General features: G+C 43.8%; 1 protein-coding gene across 14 annotated transcripts in view; it reads right to left on the bottom strand.

Moving 5' to 3' along the window:
* The window catches only part of SOD3 (superoxide dismutase 3), a 91839-nt gene extending 72119 nt beyond the window's left edge, over window positions 1-19720 (bottom strand). For 3 of the 14 annotated variants that reach the window (XR_011257548.1, XR_011257550.1, XM_069592999.1), the window contains exon 1: window positions 17499-17668. The gene's annotated coding sequence lies outside the window, so the exon portion shown is untranslated. Of the gene's footprint in view, window positions 1-17498; window positions 17696-19551 lie in introns of those variants that run through there. The other 11 variants (XR_011257549.1, XM_069593008.1, XM_069593002.1 and 8 more) reach the window with 10 other exon arrangements.
* Between the last annotated feature and the right edge of the window lie 4290 nt (window positions 19721-24010).

Raw genomic sequence — 24010 nt, 5'->3', positions numbered from 1 at the left:
TTAGCCACATTTAGGGGATGGGAGTGCCATGATTGACTTAGACCAATCGGAATTCATCTTAGTGACTTGGGGAAGGTGTGCAAATGTACGCAGCTCTTTACAGGAAACCACCCTCAGCAGGAAGCCCCTTTCCTGTCACTTTAGCAAAGCTCTGCTGTAACTCACTTTTAAACCAGGCACCCCCAGGCTCTACTAATCTCCCGCCCAAGCATACCTTTCAAATCTTTTAATCACATAGTATGTTGCTTGGCTTGTTGGTTCTTTTCATAGATCAAAGAAATAGAAATGAAGAATAAATAACTAACAGATGATCAGAGCTCTTCCTCAGCTTCCCCTTAAGTAAACTCAACAAAGTGTGTGACTGAACTATGTGAACAAGATAACATCCAGAGAAAGATCAGAGAAGTTGATAAGCCCACACCCCTGCCTGCGTACACTGGGGGATGGTGACGACTCTGACCTCCTATCTCAATGATTAACTGAGGTTCCTTTTTTTGTTTCCCTTTAAAACTTGCTTGGCCAAGCAGAATCTTTGGAGGTGGTTCTTTGGGGAACACTGAGTCCAGCATCTCCCCAAATTGCCAGCATTCTGATTAAAGGCATCTTTTCTTCCTACAGACATTCGTGAGTATTGATTGTGTAAGTGGTGAGCAGTGGGACCCAATTTATTTGTTAACACAAGCTGGAACAAAAGTAAGACTCCTCCAGCACAGAAGCAGGGGAAAGGCTTGCCAGGTCAGCTACAGCAGAGAGCAAGTATCAGGAGGCAGGAGAGCCTCAGGTCAGGACACGGGCAGCCAGGTGCCAGCACCCAGGAGTCAGAGAGATACCAACGAAGGCTTGCCAAGGCTCTAGGCCAGCAGAGCACTGCCTCATGTACCTTGTTGGGGTCAGAATCTGCCTCAGCTAACAAGCCCTTGGACTCTATAGGTGATATCTGGGGGTAAATGGAGTTGTCTGGAAATAGGGTGCAGTTCAGTTCAGTTCAGTTCAGTTGTTCAGTCGTGTCTGACTCTTTGCAATCCCAAGGACACCAGGCTCCCCTGTCCATCACCAATTCCCGGAGCTTACTCAAACTCATGTCCTTCAAGTCAGCCACTAAAGGCAAATCTTGTCTTCCAGTGTAAACAGGAAGATATTTCCTCAGCCATGGAAATGTCAAGATTTCTAGAATTTGCCCACTAATGTCATTCCCACACTCACTCTTACCCTTCAAATGAACTCAGAGAGGCTTCTGTTCTCAGTGACTCCTCTGTGAGACAGTCACATTATCTGTCTCTGTAAATGTCTGTTATCAGAGACAATAAGTTCATCTCCACACGCTGGATGTTTTGAAAGATCGGTACCCACCTGCTTCCTTCCCTTTGGGAGTTTATGCTCTATTCCAGACCCCGAAACAAGAGGCTATAGTTAATATTGCTCATGTATATATAAGGAATGGGGTTTCCCTCATGGCTCAGATGAAGAATCTGCCTGCAATGTGGGAGACCTGGATTCGATCCCTGGATCAGGAAGATCCCCTAGAGAAGGGAATGGCAACCCACTCCAGTATTCTTACCTGGAGAGTCCCATTGACAGAGGAGCCTGGCAGGCTACAGTCTATGGGGTTGCAAAAAGTTGGATGTGACTGAGTGACTAACACACACACACACACACATACACACATATACACATAAGGAATATTTCCAAAATGCTGGGCACTGAGCTGAGGACTTAATGTGTCCTATGGTTTAGTTCTCACGATATAGTGGATACATACTGTTATTTCACTACAGAAAATGGAAGCTCAAAAATATTCCCTGACTTGTTCAGGTTTAGACAAGGAGAGGATTTGGGACTCTCATTCAGCTCATTCAAGCCTGTATTCTTGCCCAGAACACATGGGACAAGTAGTACCTATTGGAATTAGAGAAAGTGAGAAGTTTTTATAGATAGGGTCAAGGTAAAGAACAAAGATCTCCTAAAAGGAGAAAGCTTACCTTAAGGAAGTTCACCTTGAACGATGAATAGAATTTATTACAAGTTTTCTTGCCTTTTTTTCAGAGTGAGATGGTGAGACACAGCAGGGGGCAACGGATTTCTCAAGGTCATGCCACAAGTCGCTAGCCAACCCTAGCCTGTCACTCAAAGTTCCCAGTTCCCAGCTCACTGAATTCAGCTTTGAAGTGGCTGGGGTGGAGCTCTGTCAGGAATTTTAAAAGTCTGAAATAAAACACCCATCTGCATCTTTCCCCTTCTCCTATCCACCTCTCTTGTCTCTCCAGCCTCCGCAAACAACCTTTTTATCATCCCTCCCACCAATCCATAAACTCTCCCAGGAAATGCCAGGACCTGAACACCATATTGGCCAGTAGGGACTCGGTCAACTTCTTTGCCTTCCGGCTGTTCTAAACAAACAAAGGGCAGTGCACAAGTTATTAGTAAATACCAAGGCTTAGTTTATTGTATAAAACTTCAATCCAACAAATAAATGAGCCATCAAGTTTGAATTTATGTAGCATTCAAAACACATTAAAGGCATTTGACCATGACAAAGGCCTTTCCTGTTTTGAATGATGAAGCCAGCACGGCAAATACCCTTCGGATGAGACATTAAGCGAGGCCCTTTCAGTTTGTCTCTGGGGACTGTCAAGGTGGCTAGCGAAGGTTCCAGCACTCTTTCTAAAGGACTCTTTTGGGAGAATCCTATCTTGGTGAATGTCTCCTTTCTTCAAAACAGAGTTTGTGAGCCTATAATGGTCAGAACAATGACAACGGCTCAGCTAGGAGTCATCTAGCTGACTGCCATGAAGCCCTATACTAACTTTGAGATATGCCCAGGGAGACATCAAGGAACCAAGACTTTTCATGAAACAATTCTGGTAGCTGATCACTGGAGGGTCCAGTTGCTATCGTGGACTGTCTCTGAGCAGTCTGCAAATTGATGAATAATACCCCGCAAAGGGTGATGAGCAATGAATGAGATAATCCAGGCATTTGATCAGTTTCAAAGCCTTGTTCAAATAAAAGGTGTTATTATTCATATGAATAATAGTTCAGCTCCACCTTTTCACTCCATTTCAGTTTTTCTTGCTTCAGCTTCAAGCAACAGAAATTATCTCATTCTGCTGGTATTTGTGTTCGTGCTGGAAGATTTTGGGTCTCTCTGGTAGCTTAGACAGTAAAGAATCCACCTGGGTTAGATCCCTGGATCTGGAAGATCCCCTGGAGAAGGAAATGGCTACCCATTCTCTGCTCCAAATGAAGATGCTACTAATAATTGGAAGTTGAGTCATGGGAGTTGAGTTTCATTTGGTCAAAATTGAGCCTCCGTGTAAACAGGTGATTCTCAGGCAGGCATCACCTAGAGACTTGGCGCAGAAGAATATTTGTGTGGTCTTTTTCCCAATGCACTTCAATTCTCACCCAAATGAAGAACAAAGGCAAACTTAAAAGTACCCCCTACCAATACACACCCCCCAAAAGAACTCTAATGAATCTAGGTAGGAGAGGTTGGAAAGGGAATATTCATTCAACAAACTGACTGGGTACTCACCAAGTTCCAGCACTGCATTGGCTGCTGAATTACAAAGATGAGTAAGACACAGGCCCCACTTTTCAGGGCACTGAGACATAAATAGATATGCCAGTAATAGACATACTTCAGCTGGAAGCTGTGGCCAACTAGCTGTGACTTTCGAGGTCTAGTTCTATTCCCTTTTTTGGGCGGGCTCTTGGGGTTAGGACTGATGGGCGTGTATAAGGGTTCTAGTCCCGTTTAGCGCCTCTTTCTTTCACCTGCAGCATCCTGGGTCCTCAGTCTCACCCTGGGGTGGCTGATCTCAGTGGATGCTCCTAAAGGTTCATCTCAAATAAATGCTCTACTACAAGGAACGCAGCGTGATCCAAGAGAGCCGAAAGCAGTCACGGATTTGAAAAGGACAAAGAAGACAAAGAGACTGAAGGCAATAAAGCCAGCCCCTGGCCTCTAAATCTGAACTTTTGTGTAAGAGCTGTAAATAAACACTAATATTGACTAAATTCTTATGCTACACTCTCAATCTCATTAAATTGTCACAACAACCCTGGAAAACAAATATGTACTTCCCTGATCTACTGCTCGGGAAATGGAGGCTCAGCGTAAAGGTCTTTTCTAAGATCCATAGCTAGTATAGTCAGGATTAGAACTCACATATTCACTGACTTCAAATCTGGACCCTGAACTGTGAACTGCACTCTCTCCTCATCCAAGCCCGTTTATCCGTGACTTCTTGTTAAAGGCTTGATCTTTTGAAAAATGTACTCTGAACATCAAAGTTTGGGTGAGATGTGTGCTATCCCACGTTGAAGGTCAGGAATGGCGGTGGTAAGGAGATACCCCTCATCCAAGGTAAGGAGCAGAGGCTTCGCTTTGCTGGAGCAGCTGTGAAGAGATACCCCATGCCCAAGGTAAGAGAAACCCAAGTAAGATGATAGGTGTTGCAAGAGGACATCAGAGGGCACACACACTGAAACCATACTCACAGAAAACTAGTCAATCTAATCACACTAGGACCACAGCCTTGTCTAACTCAATGAAACCAAGCCATGCCTGTGGGGCAACCCAAGAAGGGCAGGTCATGGTGGAGAAGTCTGACAGAATGTGGTCCACTGGAGAAGGGAATGGCAAACCACTTCAGTATTCTTGCCTTGAGAACCCCATGAACGGTATGAAAAGGCAAAATAATAGGATACTGAAAGAGGAACTCCCCAGGTCAGTAGGTGCCCAATATGCTACTGGAGGTCAGTGGAGAAATAACTGCAGAAAGAATGAAGGGATGGAGCCAAAGCAAAAACAATACCCAGTTGTGGATGTGACTGGTGATAGAAGCAAGGTCCAATGCTGTAAAGAGCAATATTGCATAGGAACCTGGAATGTCAGGTCCATGAATCAGGGCAAATTGGAAGTGGTCAAACAAGAGATGGCAAGGGTGAACGTTGACATTCTAGGAATCAGTGAACTAAAATGGACTGGAATGGGTGAATTTCACTCAGATGACCATTATATCTACTACTGCAGGCAGGAATCCCTTAGAAGAAATGGCGTAGCCATCATGGTCAACAAAAGTCTGAAATGCAGTACTTGGATGCAATCTCAAAAACGACAGAATGATCTCTGTTCGTCTCCAAAGCAAACCATTCAATATCACAGTTATCCAAGTCTATGCCCCAACCAGTAACGCTGAAGAAACTGAAGTTGAACGGTTTTATGAAGACCTGCAAGACCTTTTAGAACTAACAACACCCAAAAAAGATGTCCTTTTCATTATAGGGGACTGGAATGCAAAAGTAGGAAGTCAAGAAACACCTGGAGTAACAGGCAAATTTGGCCTTGGAATGAGGAATGAAGCAGGGCAAAGACTAATAGAGTTTTGCCAAGAAAATGCACTGGTCATAGCAAACACCCTCTTCCAACAACACAAGAGAAGACTCTACATGTGGACATCACCAGATGGTCAACACCGAAATCAGATTGATTATATTCTCTGCAACAAAAGATGGAGAAGCTCTATACAGTCAACAAAAACAAGACCAGGAGCTGACTGTGGCTCAGATCATGAACTCCTTATTACCAAATTCAGACTCAAATTGCAGAAAGTAGGGAAAACTGCTAGACCTAAATCAAATCCCTTATGATTATACAGTGGAAATGAGAAATAGATTTAAGGGCCTAGATCTGATAGATAGAGTGCCTGATGAACTATGGAATGAGGTTTGTGACATTGTACAGGAGACAGGGATCAAGACCATCCCCATGGAAAAGAAATGCAAAAAAGCAAAATGGCTGTCTGGGGAGGCCTTTCAAATAGCTGTGAAAAGAAGAGAGGTGAAAAGCAAAGGAGAAAAGAAAAGATATAAACATCTGAATGCAGAGTTCCAAAGAATAGCAAGAAGAGATAAGGAAGCCTTCTTCAGCGACCAATGCAAAGAAATACAGGAAAACAGAAGAATGAGAAAGACTAGAGATCTCTTCAAGAAAATTAGAGATACCAAGGGAACATTTCATGCAAAGACGGGCTCCATAAAGGACAGAAATGGAATGGACTTAACAGAAGCTGAAGATATTAAGAAGAGGTGGCTAGAATACACAGAAGAACTGTACAAAAAAGATCTTCACGACTGAGATAATCATGATGTGATCACTAATCTAGAGCCAGACATCTTGGAATGTGAAGTCAAGTGGGCCTTAGAAAGCACCACTATGAACAAAGCTAGTGGAGGTGATGGCATTCCAGTTGAGCTGTTTCAAATCGTGAAAGATGATGCTGTCAAAGTGCAGCACTCAGTATGCCAGCAAATTGGGAAAACTCAGCAGTGGCCACAGGACTGGAAAAGGTCAGTTTTCATTCCAATCCCAAAGAAAGGCAATGCCAAAGAAGGCTCAAACTACCGCACAATTGCACTCATCTCACATGCTAGTAAAATAATGCTCAAAATTCTCCAAGCCAGGCTTCAGCAATACGTGAACCATGAACTCCCTGATGTTCAAGCTGGTTTTAGAAAAGGCAGAGGAACCAGAGATCAAATTGCCAACATCTGCTGGATCATCGAAAAAGCAAGAGAGTTCCAGAAAAACATCTATTTCTGCTTTATTGACTATGCCAAAGCCTTTGACTGTGTGGATCACAATAAACTGTGGAAAATTCTGAGAGAGATGGGAATACCAGACCACCTAACCTGCCTCTTGAGAAATCTGTATGCAGGTCAGGAAGCAACAGTTAGAACTAGACATGGAACAACAGACTGGTTCCAAATAGGAAAAGGAGTATGTCAAGGCTGTATATTATCACCTTGCTTATTTAACTTCTATGCAGAGTACATCATGAGAAACGCTGGACTGGAAGAAACACAAGTTGGAATCAAGACTGCCGGGAGAAATATCAATAACCTCAGATATGCAGATGACACCACTCTTATGGCAGAAAGTGAAGAGGAACTAAAAAGCGTCTTGATGAAAGTGAAAGAGGAGAGCGAAAAAGTTGGCTTAAAGCTCAACATTCAGAAAACAAAGATCATGGCATCCGGTCCCATCACTTCATGGGAAATAGATGGGGAAACAGTAAAAAACAGTGTCAGACTTTATGTTTTGGGGCTCCAAAATCACTGCAGATGGTGACTAGAGCCATGAAATTAAAAGACGCTTACTCCTTGGAAGAAAAGTGATCACCAACCTAGATAGCATATTCAAAAGCAGAGACATTACTGACTAAGGTCCGTCTAGTCAAGGCTATGGTTTTTCCTGTGGTCGTGTATGGATGTGAGAGTTGGACTGTGAAGAAGGCTGAGCACCAAAGAATTGATGCTTTGAACTGTGGTGTTGGAGGACTCTTGAGAGTCCCTTGGACTGCAAGGAGATCCAACCAGTCCATTCTGAAGGAGATCAACCCTGGGATTTCTTTGGAAGGAATGATGCTAAAGCTGAAGCTCCAGTACTGTGGCCACCTCATGCGCAGAGTTGACTCATTGGAAAAGACTCTGATGCTGGGAGGGATTGGGGGCAGGAGAAGGTGACGACCGAGGATGAGATGGCTGGATGGCATCACGGACTCGATGGACGTAAGTCTGAGTGAGCTCCGGGAGATGGTGATGGACAGGGAGGCCTGGCGTGCTGCGATTCATGGGGTCGCAAAGAGTCGGACACGACTGAGCAACTGAACTGAACTGAACAAGAACTGGACCTACTAAGTGCTGAACAGATGACAGTTCCTTCTCCTTCTACTGTTATTATTATCATGCTATGGCAAGAGCTTAGAGAATAGAACTCAATTCTGGCAAAAAGCCTTGGGACAAATCAGACCTGGAAGATTATCAATATATTCGGAGCAGAACCCAGGTCCTAAAGAAAAGACAGAACTGGGCAATTTCTCAAGACTTCTTATGGAAAGACAGAACTCTGTGCTAAGCAGCAAGGTTCCCAAGTGTGTGTCCATTCATCCACCTTTCCATCCATCCATTTATCCATCCAACAAAATCTTTTTTTTTAATATCAGTTTTTAGTTAATTTTATCTTATTCTAATATTTAGCGACTTCCCTGGTAGTCCAGTGGTTAAGACTCTGTGCTCCAATGCAAGGGCCACAGGTTTGATCCCAGGTTGGAGAACTAAGATCCTGCATAGCACACGACACAACCTAAATAATAATAATATTTATTTGACTGCACTGGGTCTTAGTTGCAGCATGTGAACTCTTAGTTGCAGTATGTGGGATCTACTTCCCTGACCAGGGATCAAACCCGGGCCGTCTGCATTACGAGTGTGGAGCCTTGGCCACTGGACTACCAGGGAAGTCCCTAACAAAATTTGTCTATGCGTATCTAATGTGCCTGGCACTGAGTTTGAAAGGATGAACAAAATAGAGGTCACTGTGATCCCAGGAAGTTCATAGGTGGGGAAGATGCACAACAGTAAACACACAAGAAAATAAATACATCCTCACAAATTGAGAAAAGCATTATGACTATGATGTACAGGTGCTGTGCTAGAGGACGGTGGAGGAGGGCCCCTACTGAGAATAGATTGTCTAGGAAGGCCTGTCCAAAGAGGTGACATTTAAAACAGATTAGAAGGATAAGAAGAAGGAGGGGATGGGACAGAGTGACCTGAGTGCCGCCCTCACCGAGCTGCCCACAAACCACTTAATGGCAAGTCCTACTGATATAACAGCTCACCTGCAAACTCTCAGCTAAAGTGGGAGTGGGAAGTTTTGGGAATGTCTCTCCCTGAACTGTTGGTTCAGAGACCTCGGCCCTCTGGTCCTAACGGTGGTGTCCTGCAGGGCCTCAACAACAAGAACTCCAGTAGGCACGGACGAGCTGCTGTCCAAACCCTCCCCCAATTCCTCACGGGATACAGTGAATAAAGGGGTTCCGGGAGTGGATCTGGGGACCCTGGTGGGGACACACCACTCAATGAGCTTTAGTCAGCCTGTTTTCCAAAGCCCCAAACAGAGCACTACTGCTATTTACATTCCAATGTAAATTAAGCTGCCTTCAACTGGCAAGGCTGTGTAAACTTGTGTTTAATGTCAGGTTTATATTAATATTTGCATTAACAAGATTGATCGTTTACATAACAATGCATACGTAAAGTCTGGGCTAGGTTTGGGTTTACACACATTTGCATAATGTTTACAGATTGATTGATTCGACAAACTGTGCATAAATCCACGTCAACTGCTAGTTGTTTGTTTATTTTTTCTCCTGGGGCTTGATAGCCTATATCTTAATAAATGAGTGAAACTGAACCTGAATCCTCTGTTATAACCTTCACAGAAGATTTAATAGTTCTGAAAAGTAATTTTTGATGAAAAAGACTGAGATGAAATCATTGTGGCTATTTTCTCCTTTCATCTCCAGCACTGAGTATAAGAAGGAGGTCACCAGCTTTAAACTATGCTCTAACAGAGATAAAGCCCAGCTGTAGGCAGAAAATCTGGATTCAGAACTCCCTCCGCCTGTGCCATCCTGGAGAGTTTCCTAGAGAAGTTCAGATTTGGTGGGGACCTTAATGGATCATCTGAACCTCCGCTACACTGGTCCCCAGAAGGCAGATGAGGGCAGCTTCCTTTTATGCCTTCCTTTAATTCCTTTTAACCAGCTCCTCTTGGTTAAAGAATGATCTGGATATTAGCCCCAACCTCAAGCAGAGGGAAATCTGGAAAGGAGCAGAAGCAAAAAAGGAAAGGCACAATGTAGAAAGAAATGAAAATGAACTAATTTAAAACAATTTTTTAAATTATTTTTCGTGGACCTCCAAAAGTTCAGTTAATGACTTCCTCAGTTTGTGGCACAGATAGTGTCTACATGGGCCCATGCAAGGCCCTGGTTTCCCCTCCAATTCACCCCCACCCTACAAAGGGGTACCACACAAATAAATGTGCCCAGCAGATCCCTGCAGATCATGGAAATAATGAAGACCAACTAAATGAGAATAAGCAGAGGCAATTTACTCTGAGTTTGCTACAGCAAAGTCAGCTACTGTCACTCGCGTCCTGGCAGGGACTCAAAGGCAGCCAGAGGAGTGGGAAAGCTTTATAGTAGGAAAAGAGAGAAGGCTTCCAGAATGCCCAGATTGGAGAAGCTGTTGGCATGTTAAGTTGGAGGCCAGCTAACTAGAAGACAGATAGCCTATGCGATTGGTTAGTGGTTCCTATTTAACACTCTCTGGTAGGTTTTCGAAGGTGGAAGGGGGGCAACTATTAGACAAACTGTGAATTATTAATCAAGTCCTGGCTGTACATACAAGCTCAGACACTCAGTCGTGTCTGACTCTTTGCAACCCCATGGACTGTAGGTGGCCAGGCTTCTCTGTCCACGGAATTCTCCAGGCAAGAACACTGCAACGGGCTGCCATTTCCTCCTCCAGAGGATATTCGCAACCCAGGAATCAAACCCACATCTCCAGCACTTACTTCGTTGGCAGGCAGATTCTTTACCACTGCACCACCTGGAAAGTTCCTAGTCCTCCTGGCCATTTGGGGTCAATTGTTACAGAAGTTATTATTTAACTTCCTGGGTTGATTAACAGTCTGACTTCCTACAAGAAAGACTTACAGCAGGCTGGCTTCCTAGGCTAGTTATTGAGTTAACTACTGGTTTCCTGGACAGGTTGCTGCAGGTGGTGGGTTAGAGTTCTATTTTTATACATGGTCTGTCCACTGTCTGTTTGTATGTTCATTCTCAAGATGCAGGTACCTTATAAAATACACAGTGGTAAGTCAAAGAAGCAGAAACATTTTATGACATCCCTTATATGCGGAATCTAAAAAGACACGATACAAATAAACTTCATTTACAAAACAGAAACAGATTCACAGACTTAAGAGAATGAAGTTATGGTTGCCAGGGGGAAGGATTGGGGGAAAGGATAGTTAGGGAGTTTGGGATGGACAGGTACATACAGGTACATTATTTAAAATGGATAACCAACAAGGACCTCCTGAATAGCACAGGGAACTCTCCTCAATGTGGCAGCCTAGACGGAAGGGGAGTTTGGGAGAGAATGGAAACATGTCTATATACGGCTGAGACCTTCTGCTGTTCACCTGAAACTATCAAAACATTGTTAATCGGCTATACTCCAATACAGAATAAAACGTTTAAAAAAATACATGCTGCTATTTTCTGTGTGTTTGTATTTTGAACTTATTAGAAAGTATTGTGTTAAAATTTCTTGCTTATCTATTCATTCAGTACTAAGAGTCAAGGGTGTTATCTGGATTGCTATATGTGGTGAGGACAGGGAAGCCTGGCATGCTGCAGTTCATGGGGTTGCAAAGAGTTGTACACGACTTAGCAACTGAACAACAACAATATCAGACATTGTACCTTACAGTTGCATGTATACAATAGAGTATATCCATTTGAACACACTTTCACATTTAAGAGTTGCCTCTGGTATCCACTACCACTAAGAGGGCTGAGAGCAAGATCCTCATGCATGCTCACATAACAGTATGCCAGAGTAGGCCAGATTCTTTACAGTCTGAGCCACCAGAACCTTTCACAGTTAGGTATTAATCTGAAGTTCATTTTTGTATATAATATGAATCAGATTCCTACCTCACACCATATGCCAACACCAAATGTAGAGCAATACTTTTCTTCTCCACTAATTTTTGGTGGCATATTTACTATGATAAAGTTACTGTTCCTATCTTATTCTGTCTGACTTTCTGTTCTGTTTTATCAATCTTTTCCTGGGCCTGGCTAAAATTCTAAAATAGAGGATAGGCGGATGTAAGGAGTGGAATTGGGTACACCCATGAAGCCTACATTTGGAAATTTATTGGAGTTTGGCTGTTTTATTATTACATGCTAACTTCCTCTATATTTGTTTTTAATATCACGATTTAAAGGAAGACATTTTAAAATGCAATGGTTTAGGGCTGTAGGGTTTTCAGTGAGAAAGCCTGAGGTCCCTGACATTCTAGTATCAGGAATTAGCCAACTTTTTATGGAAAGAGTCAGTAGTAAATACTTCACGTTTTGCAAGTCTAAATGACTCAACTTTGCCCTTGAGGCATGAAAGCAGCCATAGACAACACGGTTGCAAAGAGCATGGCTGTGACCAATCAGGCTGTATTTACAAAAACAGCCTGGACTGGGCCTAGAGGAGACAGTTTACCAAACCCTATCCTGTAAGACTTGGAGCAGCTTCCTTATCCACATGAGGTAACCATGACCTTTCACTGTGAAACTCATCAAGGAAACTATTCTCTTTTTATCTATTTTTTTTCCTTTTTAAAAATTTTCTATTGGATTAAACCCTTGCAAAAGGGAATTGCAACCCTCTCCAGTATTCTTGCCTGAAGAATTCCATGGACAGAGGAGCCTGGCAGGCTACGGTCCATGGGGTCGCAAAGAGTCGGAGACAGCTGAGTGACTAACACTCTGATTTTCATAGTTGATTTACAATGTCGTGTTAGTTTCAGGTGTACAGCAAAGTGAGTCAGTTACGCACATACATATATCCACTCTTCTGTAGATTCTTTTCCCATATATTCCACTACAGTGTATTGAGTAGAGTTCCTTGTGCTGTATGTTAGGTCCTTATTAGCTAACTATCTTATATAGTAGTGTGAATATGTAAACCCAAAACTTTCTATTTATCCCTCTCTCTCTGACCCCATGGTAACTATGTTTGTTTTCTACATCTGTGACTCTATTTCTGTTTTGTAAATATGTTCATTTTTACCTTATTTTTAGATTTCACATATAAGTGATATCACATGATAAAAGATACTATTATTTTTGATAAGAGACCCAGATCTACAGAGCTGGGCATCAGATGTGTTCATTTGCTATCCCAGTATTACTTATAATAAATGATACGATAAATTATATGATAATAGATAACCAAAATAGTTTTCAGAAAATCATTAGGAAAAATATGCAGATTATTATGCAGCCATTAAAAAATGTTTACAGAAATCATTAATAGCATATGTAAATGTTTATGATATAATACTAACTTTAAAATGAGTACAAAAATAACATATATACATAAGACATAAACTATATTTTAAAATATACAGAGAAAAACCTAAAAGGAAAAATGTTAGTGATCACTCTCTAGATGCATAAAGTTATGGATGATTTTTAATTTCATCTGAATACTTGTATGAATTTTCTATTTTTTTTATAGTGGAGCTATATTATTTTTAACATAAACATATTTTCTAAGAAATTTTAAGGATGATATCCATAAAACAATCTAGGTGAGTCCCCTCAGTGTCAAGGAGCACTGAGCAGATGGACAATAGGAAAGTTTTCTAGGGACTTCCCTGGTAGTCCAATGGTTAAGAATCTACCTGTCAATGCAGGGGACATGGGTTCAATCCCTGGTCTGGGAACTTCCCACACATCATGGAGCAACTAGGTCCATGCACCACAACTACCGAAGCCTGCATGCCTAACGCCTGTGCTCCGCAACAAGAGAAGCCGCCACAAGTAGAGAGTAGATCCCACTCTCAGCAACCAGAGAAAGCCCAAGTGTAGTAACAAAGATCCAGCATAGACAAATAAATAAATTAAATTTGAAAAGAAAGGCTTTCTAGTTACATCCTAGTAATTCAGAATGTGCAACAATTCCAACTAAAAACAGCCGCACCAGGCAGGGGCATGAGGGGGTTGCGCTAGCGAACAGAGTGAACCACCAGGGGCTGTGGACAGCAGGCTTTGTAGTATCAAAAGGGTGAAGTGCCCCTGGTTCCAGAGAAAGGATACAGTAAGCTTGTTTGAATAAATCTTTGGGCTCGCAAGGAACTGAGAGGAAAGCAAGAACTACACCTGGTCTGTTTAACGGGGCTAAGAGACCTGGTCTCCAGGAGCAGAGCGGGAACCTTGGCTGCTGTTGTTCAACCGTTCAGTCGTGTCCAATTCTTTGTGCCCCCGTGGACTGCAGAACCTTGGGGTTAGGCCTTTTGAGGACCTCCTGATTTTATCAATGCCAAGGCAGCCTGTAATATGAAACCTTAATTTTAGGCCTTGCACCATACCCATATTAAAAATGGTGTTAATGGTAAAAGCAAAATCAAGAGGATTGACAGCAAGGAGATGAAGTACAAGTTGTCATTGAATGAGGCAAACTGAAATGAAGGGGGGTCAGACAGCACCCCAAGGGAAGGGTACCACTCTCTCCAAAATGCTTTGCACTCTTCACAAGAATCTTTCTTATTTCAAGTGTATTGAAGAATTGGCAAGGCTGGTCTTTCTGGGAAGATCCTCAAGGGCAACGTTTTAGGGCATTTGAGCTTATGAAGATGATGAACACTGGCAGGCTCCCATCCTGGAGCCTGTTCAACACCTACCAATGGGTCTTGCTAGTGTGATTTTAAATGCCCATAAAAATCAAGCTTTATTGATGGGGAAAACATAATATCTCTTTGGAAGTGGGCCCTGTTTTGTGTAAAAAAGTATCCACAATGTTCCAACTATAGATAACTGACACAGGAGTCCTCTGGGGCTATCTCAGCCTCGAACGCAAATGTCTGAAGAACTCATTAAAAACAGCATGACTGGCATCTAAGTTATGTTGCTTTTGCCTGCATTTCAGATGCTCCATTGGGTCAGAGACCAAATTATTTTCACTATGCGGGATGAAAAGAAGTTTGCAGTTCTTTCTCAATTTGCTTTGGGCACATGCATGTGTGTCACTATTATTTTTTATCTTCAACTCATCAAGATTGAATTATTTTCTGTACGTTTACATCCTCACACAGGAAAGAGGGGGTGAGTACGGAAGCTGAAAGCCCCTCGACTTGCTGGGGAGATGTGCAACCTTATGTGTAGCACTTGGCAAGGGATCTCCTATCTGCCCTTCCCCCCATGTACGTGTGCATACACGTGCATGCACATAACACACACACGCACAGAGTTGCACACTAACGCCCTATACAGCCAGGGCGCCAGCCTCACTTTGCTGCCTGCCACCCTCTTCTGTCACTCCTGCCAGGGAGAACATGGGCAGACATCACCGTGTCTTCCTCCCGGCAGCCCTTCTGTTTGGAATGCTGTTCCCTGCCCGTCTCCTCTCACCTTCACCTCCTTCCTCACCATCTTCTATTGGCTGACCCATAGCCACCCTTCGGAGCTCACTTCCTCAGAGAGGCACCAACTTTAATTAGAATCCTGTATTTCTTGTCCTGTCACCCTCTATGTGCGGAGATGCCCTAGGTGCATGCTCATGCAATTCTAGACTGTAGTCCAGACACCCAAGACCCTGTATTCCTGACGCTCCACCGTGGGCCCCACCCCGGCGTGCACAGGAGCCTTGCCTGGGTCCTTTCTCCTGAAGGCAGAGCCATGAGCAGTGTACACGTCACCAGGCCTGAGGGAGTGATCTGCGGATGGAGCAGAGTGGGGCAGAGACTAGGGTGAGAGCAATGGGGTACAGGTGGTGCCCTGTAGTAGGAAGGGCAGGCCTGAGGGCACCCCCTGCTTTGAACCTTCAAGGGCTCCTCCCTGCCCCCAGGAAGTCATCCAAACTCCTCAGAGTCTGATGTGAGGCCCTTTCTTTCCACACTTCATTTCTGGCTGCTTCTCCTGGCTTCCCTCTCAAATTGGCACTCCAGACCTACTAAACGCCTACCCTCCCCAGATAATTGACCCTATTTTAGCATTGTTTCTTCACTTTCTGATCCCCTTCCTCTGCTCTGCTCCTTGAGGGCTGGCACCAGGGCTCACCATGCACTGGTGTCTCCCCAGCACCCAGGACTGGGCTCAGCACAAAGCAGGCTCTTGGGAAATATGTGTTGGGGGTTAGGGGGCGGAGGAGCTGGATTTCCTGCCTTTGGGATTAGAGCACAGAACCCCTCAACAGCCCTGTCCATACTGCCAGCCTCTGAGAGTGCTACTCAGCGCAGGCTGGGGCTGAGATAGGGAAAAGAGAAATCAGGGGTTAAAGGGCATATAGTAAGTAACAGGAAATGTTCACATGGAGGTAACAGTGAGAACAAGACCTTGTTAGAAGTTCCTCCTAAATCAGAAGCTCCAGACCCCATGCTGTCTCCACCATGAGCTTGCCAGGTGGGCTCTAATTCAAGGGATTGCCCTGGGGTCTAAATCCGGAACTTTCTCAAGCTCTCGGTCTAGGACACTGCTGTGTACATGTGAATCTTGCCTAAGGAATGCAAAGAAACGGTTTAGGTTAATTAAAAACACACACAAAACACATCTGCAGTTTTTTCCACGTGCTGCCACCTTTTTTTTTTTTTTTTTTTCCCATTTAGAGAACATGTTCCCAGGATAGCCCTGAGTTTGAGCTTTGGTAGACATGTATATCATTTCAGTCCTGGTTCCACCGCTTACAACCTGTCAGAGGTCTTGTGACACAAAAGCAGCCACAGACCATGTATAGCTGAGGACACGGTCAAATCCCAGGGAAACTATTTACAGAAGCAGACAGTGAGCTGCTCTGGTCCACTGGCCATAGTTGGCCAACCTCTGTCCGCAGTGATCTCAAGTATATCACATTTCATCTGAAAAAAAAATTGAGGGATATAATACTAATTTCTAGCAGTTGGAGCGATGTTATATGAAATTCCCTTGACATTTTTTTAATGAACTAAATCACTAGAGAAATATACACTAGTAGTAGTGATGGTAATGTAAATGTGTTATTGTTTCATTAATAAATCACATTTATTAAGCACCCCCTGTACACGAGGTGCAGTGCTTTCGTTATTTTCCTGACTCCTCACTATACATCTCTCAAAAGAAAAAAAGAAAGCATTCCTCTCCAATTGACTGATAAGGAAACAGAGGCTCAGAAACCGGCTCAAAAGATACACAGGTGATTGGAGACAGGGCTGAAGTTTAAGAGCAGTTTCATATCCAAAGCAGTGGCCTCAGAAGGAAAAAAAAAAACAAACAGAAATGGAAATGTGTGAGGGGTGAAAATAACAGGCAAGTAGATGAACAAATGGGCATACACAGACAGGTCCCAGTTGTGTTTAGGAGGACAGGACCAGGCAATACTCCTTGGTTATCAAAAGATGGCTGATACTTGCCATGGTATCTGGAGCAAGACACTTCCCTCGGCTTCTCCTGGGCGGGGCCCCAGATTTACATCCTAAACAAGACAAGCTCCCAATGGTGGGCTCTGCCAGCAGCGGAGAGCTGGCCTTCTCTGCAAGGGATTTCCTGAGTCACAACGTAGCCCTCCAGAACTTTCTGGGCCTGCCTCAGCCCCGGGAAGGCTGGAGCAGCCGGTGCCCCTTGAGTGCCGAGTCCCCTGCCTAGAGAAGGCCAGATTTAGCAATCTGTCACACACAGTCCGCCTCATCATGACACAGGGCTCCGAGATGCAGGCAGCACAGGCAGGCAGAAAGGCATCTGTCGGCGCGCAGACAGGGATTAGAGAGGCCGGGGGCTTGGTGGGGGGGCGGGGGGGAGAGGATAATGACGCCATTTGCTCTTCTATAAAGCGCCTGTCAGGAGGAAAGGATTAGGCTAATTGAAGAAATCGCCAGCACTTACGTCAAAGGTGGCTGCAAAGCGATTGCTTTATCTTGCATCTCACCTGCTTCAGAGACCCAGCTCGAGGAGGCCTACCCACGGCTCCACTTTGTCCCCAGCAACTCTTTTCAGAAATAGTTTGAGTTGGCGTTAGCCATTCTGCAAAGGAGAGAGGAGCTAAAAATAAGCTCATGAGAAAGCGGATCCCTCCCTGCCTTTTTTTTTTTTTAAACTTCCAAAGCTTACATGGAGTTTCCCAGAGAAAGATAAAGAGCTGGTTTTCCTGAGCTGGTTTTACATATCTGTGTACATGTAACAGGCAAAATAAATATCACTGAGGGTCTACATACTGCGCTGGGACAGGTGGCAGCCTTCTCAGACATTTTTTTTCTGGAACATTACCTTATGCTCTTGGGAGTTGTGTTGCATGCAAAGAGAAAGCACAGACTTCAGAATCATTTATCACTGGTCTCCCCTTCTGTAACACCTCTCGAGTCTCAAACATCTCCAAACCCAGAACCAACCTGAAAGGCATAGGCTTTTGTTTTCTGTCACACAAATGCAACTCAGCTTTTGAGGTTGCCAGGTGACAGATTTTTGCATCCTCTCTGTAATGAATTTGGAATCACAGCAAATCATCAGAAAGGTTTCCTCCTTCTTTTAGTTCAAGGTATTATACTTCATCTACTCAAATAATGGGTTTTCCAGGTCGTTCAGACAATAAAAGAATCTGCCTGCAATGCAGGAGACCCGTGTTCTATCCCTGGGTTGGCAAGATTCCCTGGAGAAGGGAATGGCAACCCACTCCAGTACTCTTGCCTGGAAAATTCTATGGACAGAGGAGCTTGGCGGGATAGAGTCCACAGGGTCACAAAGATTTGGACACAACTGACTAACTAACACTACTCAAATAATATTTGACAAGTGGCTGCTATTTCCCAATGAATAAAATATCACCTCTGAAAAATATGATCAGCTGCTTAATTTTTACTGTGATACACTCTTTGACTGTCTTAGAAAATGAATTGCCTGATGAATTCAGAGATGTTTGTTTGAGTGCTTGGGACTGGAAACCTGGCTTCATTCCCTGTCACTGTCTAGCTTTTTGACCTTGAGTGAGTTATTTCGACCCACTTTGATTTCGTCATTGGTATCATGAGGGAGTAACACTGCCCACGTTGAGCTGTTGTGAAGGTTACATGAGATGGCTCAAGAAAGGCAGAGAGGAGGCAGTCCAGAGTGGGAGCTTTCCTCGCTGTCATCATCTGCCAGAAAGGCATAAGGTATTGTGTTAGTCAGGGTTCTTCAGAGAAACAGAACCAACAGGATGTAAATATGTATGTATACAGAATAAAGAGAGAGGCGAGTGAATTTTAAGGAATTGGCTCATGCAGTTGTGGGGGCTGGCAAGTCCAAAATGTACAGGGCTGGCTGTCAGGCTGGAAATTCCTGCAGGAGTGAACATTACAGTCTGGAGTCCAAAGATAGTCAGGAGGCAGAATTTCTTCATCTTCGGAGATCTCAGCCTTTTTTTCTTAAGGACTTGGACTGACTGGCTGAGGTCCACCCCCATTACAAAGGGTAATCTGCTTTACTTCGACTCTTATTGATTTCAATGTTAATCACATCTTTAAAATATATTTTTTTACAGCAACATGTAGGCTGGTGTTTGACCAAACAACTGGGCACCGTAGCTTAGCCAAGTTGACATGTTAACCATCACAGGTATGTTATCTCTTACTATAGGGAATGGGTTTCCCTGGTGATTCAGTCAGTAAAGAATCTGCCTGCAATATGGGAGACCTGGGTTTGATTCCTGGGTTGGGAAGACCCCCTGGATAAGGGCATGGCAACCCTCTCCAGTATTTTTATCCAGAGCCAGGGACAGAGGAGCCTGGCAGGCTGCAATCTGTGGGGTCACAAAGAGTCAGACACAACTGAGGAGCTAAGCACAGCACACACTACGGGGAACATCACAGCTATCCGAGCAGCAAGCATGGAATAAACCATAGATTAGTAACACATGCGTTTATAAAGGCACAACAACAACACAAAAGGTGCGACAGCCCACCACCTGCTTAGCGCCTTCGTCCCAGGACCTATCAGAAGCCGAGAAGGAGGAAGGTCCCCCGGTGTGATGGAAAACACTTCACGCTGGCCTCTCTTAGAGCTCGTGTCCGGCTTCCAGCCTTCTCTGCCCTGGATGAGTGTGCAGCTCCTCAGGCAGTTCCCTGGATGTCTCCAAACTTCCTGAGCTGCAACTCATAATAAACACATCAGCCCTGCCTCCCGCACAGGGAAACTGTGAGAGAAAAGTGAGACAACTCTTGGGAGGGGCTTTGTAAGTAAACCATGAAGAGTCCTAATAGACATAACACATTATCTATCCTACAGGGACGTAATGTCCCTCTGGACAGAGGGAGTCCAGTTATTTGTACCAAAACAAGTAAAAGGCAACTCTCCTAGATCATAAATTGGACCTAACTCTAATATTAGCTTATATCATTAATATTTTCAATTAAAATTAATATTCTCACTGTCTTGGAATTTCAAAAGGTTTTTTAGGTGCAAATTCAGTGACTGAGTTGTCTGAACACTAACCTTTCTCTCCCCCGCCTCCCCGCTACCATCTCAATAAATTTTCACTGCGTTTGGCCAGAGGTCAAGTTCCCAGGTGGTACCAGTGATAAAGAACCTGCCTCCCAATTCAGGAGACGTAAGAGATATGGGCTCAATCCCTGGGTCAGGAAGATTCCCTAGAGGAGGGCATGGCAACCCGCTCCAGCATTCTTGCCTGGAGAACCCCGTGGACAGAAATGCCTGGCAAGCTACGGTCCATAGGGATGCAAAGGGTCAAACACGACTGAAGCAACTTAGCACAGCACAGCACAAGTATTTGAGCAGAAAGTATTTCATTGCATTTGAGCAGAGCTCAAAGCAGCAGGTCTAACAAATGTTTGTTGTAGGTGATTTATTCATTACAGAGATGTTTATGGAGCCCTTGCCACGTGCCAGGCACCACGCTGGGCTTTGGTTGGGGGGGGTGGGGTGGGGACTTGAAGTGCTGAGCCCAGTCATAGCACAGTGTAAGTGCTCGACAAAGGCCAGCTATTTATTATTTGTTCATATGCTGTTATGTGGTCATTTTTGAAAAAGAAAGATAGGATTACTGCTTTAAAATATAGATAAATACGAGCCAACCTTCCTGCCAAACTCGGCAGGTTTTCTAGGCCAGCAACTCAGGGTCCGTTCAATATCACTCTGAAGTCAGGGCACCAGGAGCCCAAATTGAGGAAATCATTCTTTGGAGAACTTCACCATCAAAGGAAATTGCCCTGTGTTGTCTCTTAGAACACTTCACACTTCATTGGGAAGCTATAAAAACAATTACCAGGTCATTAGTAAAGGTTATTATTATTTTTTTAAGATCCAAAAGCATCCCTCCCAGAATGACCTTAGCCAGCCTTGCAGTGAGAGACAGTTGCTGCAATGGAAAGAGTGAGAGCTTTGGAGTAGAAACTGAGGCTCCCAGCACTGGGTGCTTAAGCTCCGAGCCTTGATCTCCTGAACCCTGTGCTGAACTAGGAGCCCTTCCTGTGTCATTGGGCTATTTGTGCAGTTGAAATAAGGTGACTTTAGGAATAAGACCCTCCATTATCCTGGGCACTTAGAAACCACTCTGTAAATGAAATTCCTTTCTTTTCCTGGTTCCATGCTGCATGTGTTTGAGGTCAGAGGTATGAATGGATAAAGCAGGAAGGGTTGAAATGGACATTAGATCCATCAGGATAGGTCAGGTTGTGCTACAATAACAACCTGAAAACCTTAGCAGCTGACAACAATTGAGTTCAAATTTCTCATTCATGCCCCATGTCCATCATGGGTCGACGAGGGAGCTCTACTAACCAGAGCCACTCACAACTCAACAGAACCTTGGCAGATGTGCCATTTTTTTACATGATTCCAAGATCACAGAGGGGTAAGAGGGAATATGATGAATTGTGTGCTGGCTCTTACAGTTTCTGCCTGGAAGTGATACATGTTAATTCTACTCACATTTAATTAACTAAAGCAAATCATGTAGCTACTGTTGAGATCAACAGTGTAGGGATGCACCATGCTACCGTGGCATGGACTGGAGGTGTAGGAACGGACCATTGTGTAGGAATTTGGACCAAGCCAATGCCTATTCGTAATAAAAAGTAGGTAGAAATCTAGCAAGAGTTGAGGCTTTGAATATGGTCTATCCTATCATACCAACTCAAGATAAATATTTTTTCTATTCCAGACTCATGTGAGGATCTGATAAGAGGTATAGGATCCCTCTCCAGGGAAAAATACTCTTGAAACATAAATGGGAAAAAAATTACATGCAAGGAACTAATTACATTAGAAATGTATTTACTTCATCTGTGTTCAATCTTTAAAAAAAATCATTTCCCTCACTTTTGATTATTCAAAAATTAACGATCCATTCCAGGAAGAAAAATAAGAGCAACAAGACAAAAGTCAATCTTACATATTCTCAAAGGTAAATTTCACTTTTAAAAACATGATATTTATCTTGAAATAGATGAAATTGAAATTGTAATATACAATTTGACATGATCTGTACATGACATATCAATACCCAACCAGTTGGTTTTTCCTTTGGAAAATATTAAATGTTAACTCACAAAAGAAACAGAGCCCCTAAAGCTTTTAGCCATTTGAGAGAAAACTTATACCAAGGAATAACGGCATTCTCCAAGACAAGGTCTGAAACACAGATCCTAATGTTAGAGGGCAAGTAACTCCATTCTGAAGGAGATCAGCCCTGGGATTTCTTTGGAGGGAATGATGCTAAAGCTGAAACTCCAGTACTTTGGCCACCTCATGAGAAGAGTTGACTCATTGGAAAAGACTCTGATGCCGGGAGGGATTGAGGGCAGGAGGAGAAGGGGACGAGAGAGGATGAGATGGCTGGATGGCATCACTGACTCGATGGACTTGAATCTGAGTGAACTCCAGGAGTTGGTGATGGACAGGGAGGCCTGGCATGCTGCGATTCATGGGGTTGCAATGAGTCGGACATGACTGAGTGACTGAACTGAACTGAACTGAACAAAATATTTAGTTAAAGTTATTTAGATCCTAGGAATGTATTTTTTTTTTAACAAGGTATTCCAAAGATAGGGCATTCCAGTGATAGTTTGGCAGCTCAACAAGATCAGAATTCTGGGTCAACTTTTCTACAATTCTCTTGGCCTCCTCCTCATGGTCACAAAATGGCTGCAGCAGTTCCAAACAATACCTCTTCATAGGTTTTGTTTGTCAGTCACTGAATCATGTGTGACTCTTTGCAACCCCATGGACTTCAGCATGCCACGATTCCCTGTCCTCCACTATCTCCCAGAGTTTGCTCCATCTCATGTCCACTGAGTTGATAAGGCTATCTAACCATTTCATCCTCTTCCACCCTCTTCTCCTATTGCCTTCAATCATTCCCAGCATCAGGGTCCTTTCAGTTCTTCACATTAGGTGGCCAAGGTATTGGAGCTTCAGCATCAGTCTGTCCAGAGAATATTCAGGGTTGATTTCCTGTAGAATTGACTGGTTTGATCTCCTTGCAGTCCAAGGGACTTTCAGAACACTGTAATAAAAGAAATTTCAACAATTCCAAAGTTAGGTTGCTATTTGACAGAGGTATGCTTCAGTTTTCTTCATCTGCTCCAAGTCCCAAATAAGCTAGGCCAAATCCACATAGTAAGGACTTCCTCAAATCTCACTATCAGTTCAGTTCAGTCACTCAGTCGTGTCCGACTCATTGCAACCCCATGAATCGCAGCACGCCAGGCCTCCCTGTCCATCACCAACTCCCGGAGTTCACTCAGACTCATGTCCATCGAGTCAGTGATGCCATCCAGCCATCTCATCCTCTGTCATCCCCTTCTCCTCCTGGCCCTAATCCCTCCCAGCATCAGAGTCTTTTCCAATGAGTCAACTCTTCTCATGAGGTGGCCAGAGTACTGGAGTTTCAGCTTTAGCATCATTCCTTCCAAAGAAATCCCAGGGCTGATCTCCTTCAGAATGGACTGGTTGGATCTCCTTGCAGTCCAAGGGACTCTCAAGAGTCTTCTCCAACACCACAGTTCAAAAGCATCAATTCTTCAGCACTCAGCCTTCTTCACAGTCCAACACTCACATCCATACATGACCACTGGACAAACCATAGCCTTGACTAGACATACCTTAGTGGACAAAGTAATGTCTCTGCTTTTGAATATGCTATCTAGGTTGGTCATAACTTTTCTTCCAAGGAGTAAGCGTCTTTTAATTTCATGGCTGCAGTCACAATCTGCAGTGATTTTGGAGGCCCCAAAAAATAAAGTCTGACTGTTTCCACTGTTTCCTCATCTATTTCCCATGAAGTGATGGGACCAGATGCCATGATCTTCGTCTTCTGAATGTTGAGCTTTAAATTAACTTTTTCACTCTCCTCTTTCAGTTTCATCAAGAGGCTATTTAGCTCCTCTTAACTTTCTGCCATAAGG

Source organism: Ovis canadensis, chromosome 6 (assembly GCF_042477335.2).
Source record: "Ovis canadensis isolate MfBH-ARS-UI-01 breed Bighorn chromosome 6, ARS-UI_OviCan_v2, whole genome shotgun sequence".
Classification (NCBI taxonomy): domain Eukaryota; kingdom Metazoa; phylum Chordata; class Mammalia; order Artiodactyla; family Bovidae; genus Ovis; species Ovis canadensis.
Note: the sequence above shows the minus strand (reverse complement) of the source record. Positions and strands in the feature narration are given on the sequence as shown.